Genomic DNA, 4,261 nt, shown 5'->3' with positions numbered 1-4,261 from the left:
TTTCTTTTCATTGTAAAGAATAACAATCTCCAAAAATTATATTCGTTCTCTGGGAACTTCATAACTATTTGGCAGTCTATTTTAACTTTACATATCAAATACATTCTTAAGATAAATTTATCTTAAAGATACATTTCTCCATAGAAATAATTTAGGGAATGAAAATTTCATGTAACTGCCAATTATAAAGGAACATTAGAGTATAAGGATTTTTGAGATGACCTTGACTAAGCTTTTAGGTTTCCTATTTTCAACTGCTATCTTATAATATTTGGAGTATGCACCCCAAATTTTGTATTCCTTCATTGGTAAAACTTTAAGAACTGGTTTTGACTAGTCAGGTCCCAATAGATATGAACTGTTATAAGCATCAATGTTAGAAATATAGTCAATTAAGAACGGGGATTAAAACTAACTAAAAAGCTGTAGTGATGCAAATTTCCCAATGACTGATTCATACTTCATTCAACAAAAGCAGAATAAAAATTTAAAGACAGGAATAAAGTAATTGTTCAGCTACCAGATCACATCAGCATTTTGATTATTCAGGGAGAACTTTTACTTGACTGCAAATTGGTCTTCTTTACTTCCGAAGTATGAACAATCACTATCACATATAATATCTACATGTTTAATCCTTGACATCTGTATTTTGTATTTGAGCTGTGTATGCCTGTGAGTGTGTGTGTGTCTAAGGACGGACTTTGGCACATTAACTTAGCTAGTTGAAAACTTTATTCATTTCTATTTCTATTGTACTAACAGACAAATTGGTTGCAGCTGGTCACAATTGCTTTTGAAAAGGATTCAATAACATACTGTTTCAAATACAAATGTATATAGTTGAGCAATGATTAAACAACTGTACCACTCTACCCATTCATAAAGTATTTACTGTGAGCATCAAGCAAAGAGAAATACGCATATACTAAAATTCTGAGTTTTATCTATACTGTTTATTAGATAGGTAGGTAAATTTGTGTGGCATCTATAAATGAATGAATGTCAATACTTTTTCAAAACTTCATGCTGATAATGTATATATAACTTTGGTAAAAATATATATATATAACTTTTCCTATTTTCATTGAAACTGAAACTCTCAAAAACCCCCCAAAACCCCACAGGCTTATTTGGCAGAAGTTGACAAGCTGAATCTACAATTTTTCTCAAAGGGTGAAGAAACTAGAATAGACAGAACAATTTTGAAAAAGAAGAAAGTTTAAGAATTCACACTAGTTTATTTCAATGTTACTATAAAGCTACTAATCAAGATAGGTTAATACTGGTGAAGCATAGATATGTAAATCAGTGGAACAAAATATAAATTTCAGGAGTACTCCCAACAATGATGAATTGACTTTTTCTAATTAATAAACTTTACTTTTGGAACAGTTTAGATTTATAGAAAAAGTAACCAGATAGTACAGAGAATTCTGATATGCTCTCCACCCTCCCCACGCCACATAGTTTTCCCTATCATTAATATCTTGTAATAGTATGGTACATTTGTTATAACTGAAGAACCAATAATGATACATTAGTATTAACTAAAGTTCATGATTTGCATAAATGCTCACTCTAAAGTCTTGCTATGAGGTTGCTGTTATCCTAAAAACAAAAGCAGAGAAAAACAATAGATGTAACAAAACTACAATTACAGACCAATATCCCTTAGGAATATAGACACACAAAAATAACAAAAATGAAAAAACCAATAAACAAAAACAAAAAAATTCATCAAAATACTACCAAAACAGATCCAGCAATGTATAAATGAATTGACCACCATGACCAAAAGAGCTTCAAGTATATAAAAGTTTCAAGATTAGTTCAACTTAAGAAAATTGATCAATGTAATATACCATATTAATAGAATGAAGGAAAAAAACAACAAATGATCATCTCAATTTGATGGAAATAAAAAGTATTTGACAAAATCCAACACATTTTCATGATAAAAACACTAAAACTAAGCCAGGAATAGAAGGGAACTTTTCAACCTGACAAAAACGTTTATGAAAAATCCATAGCTAACATCATATTTAATGATGAAAGACTTAAGGATTTCCTCCTAACATCAAGAACAAGACAAGTTTGTCCATTCTTACCACTTCTACTCAACATTGTACTGAAGGCTCTAGCCAGGGAAATTAGCCAGAAAAAAAAGAAATAAACGGCACCTGATAGGACAGAAGAAATTAAAACACTCTATTCAAAGATGGCGTGAGCTTGTATATAGTAAATCCTAAGTAATCCACGGGAAAAAACTATTTGATAAAAGAATTTAACAAGGCTGCAGGATACAAGATCAAGATACAAAAATCAACTGTATTTCTTACATTGGCAATAAACAATCAAAATTGAAATTAAGAAAACAGTTCCATTTACAATAGAATCAAAAACAATAAAATCCTCAGAAATAAATTTAATAAAAGAAATCCAAGGTTTATACATTGGAAACTATAAAACATTGTTCAAAGAAACTAAAGAAGACCTAAGTCAATGGAAAAACATCCTGTATTCATGGACCTGAAGACTTAGTTTTGTTAAGATGTCAATAATCCCCAAATTTATCTACAGATTCAACACAATCCATATCAAAATCCAAGCTTCCTTTTTTGCTGAAATTGACAAACTGTTCCTAAAATTCGTATGGAATTTTTGGGAACACTGAGAAGCCAAAGCAAGTTTGAAAAAGAACAGTTATAGAATTCACATTTCCTGATTTTAAAACATTACTACAAACACACAATAATCAATAGGATGTGGTATTTTTATATAGATAGACATATAGATTAATGGAATGTAATTGAGATTTCAGATGTAGACCCTTACATTTATAGTCAACTGATTTTTAACAACAGTATAAAGACAATTTAAGGGAAAGCAGAGAATATTTAATAAATGTCTGTGCAAACCAGATCTCCACATACAAAAAGAATGGATTTGGACCCATACCTCACAGCATTTACCAAAAATATATCAAACAGATCAAAGACATAAATGTGAGATCTAAAACTATACAATTTGTAGAAAATGTAAATGCAGATCTTTGTGACCTTGAGTTAGGCAATGATTTCATAGATATGAAACCAAAAGCAGAACAACAAAAGAACAAAATAGATAAATTGGACCACAATAAAAAAATTTTTAACATGTGCTTTAAATTATACTCTCAAGAAAGTATAAAGTTAACCCACAAAAATGAAAGAAAATATATGCCAGTCATATATCTGATAAGGGATTTGTATCAAGAGTATATAAAGTACTCTTAAAACAAAACAATAAAAAGATAATATACAAAGGATTTGAATAGACATTTCTCCAAAGAAGATAAACAATGGGCACATGAAAAGTTACTCAATATCTTTAGTTATAAGGGCAATGTAAATTAAAACCACAACAAGCACCATTTTACACCTACTAATATAGCTCTAATCAAAAGGTCAGAAATAACAAATGTTTGCTAAAATATGAAGAAATGAGAACCCTCATATATGCTGGTGGGAATTTTAAATGCAACAGCCACTTTTGAACAGTTTGATAGGTCCTAAAAAAATTTATGCATAGGGTTACTAAATGACCTAACAATTCCACACCTAGGTATACACCCAAGAGAACTGAAAACATATAGCCACACAAAAACATGTACACAAATGTTCATAACAGCTTTATTAATAATAGCCAAAAGCTGGAAGCTATCCAAATATTCATCTCTTGATGAATATATAAACACAATGTGGTATATTGATGCAATGGAATATTATCCAGTCATGAAAAGGAATGAAGTACTTATACAAACTACAATATGGATGATATTCTTACACCGATACATACAGATAAATATATATATATATATATATATATATATATATATGTCTATATAGTTATTTAGATATATGGATATAAATGTACACTTGGTCATAAAGTAAAATATCTTTTTCATTGTGAGGTCAAAATAAAAAACATTTGAAAATCATTGTTATATCCTGGCTGGTACAAAAAACAAAACACAAAAAAGGAATAATATTCATGGCATGTGAAAATTATAAGAAATTCTAGTTTTAGATTCCATAAATAAAGTTTTGTTGGAACGCAATAAGGCTCCTTTATTTACATACTGTCTATGGCAGTTTTTGCATTACAGTGGCTAAGTTGCGTTATTGTAACAGAGAACGCACAGCCTGTAAAACCTAATATTCACTATCTGTTCTTTTATAGAAAAAAACAATTTTTAAACCATGGATTAGACAGTAAG

Source organism: Eschrichtius robustus, chromosome 5, assembly GCF_028021215.1.
Source record: "Eschrichtius robustus isolate mEscRob2 chromosome 5, mEscRob2.pri, whole genome shotgun sequence".
Classification (NCBI taxonomy): domain Eukaryota; kingdom Metazoa; phylum Chordata; class Mammalia; order Artiodactyla; family Eschrichtiidae; genus Eschrichtius; species Eschrichtius robustus.
Note: the sequence above shows the minus strand (reverse complement) of the source record.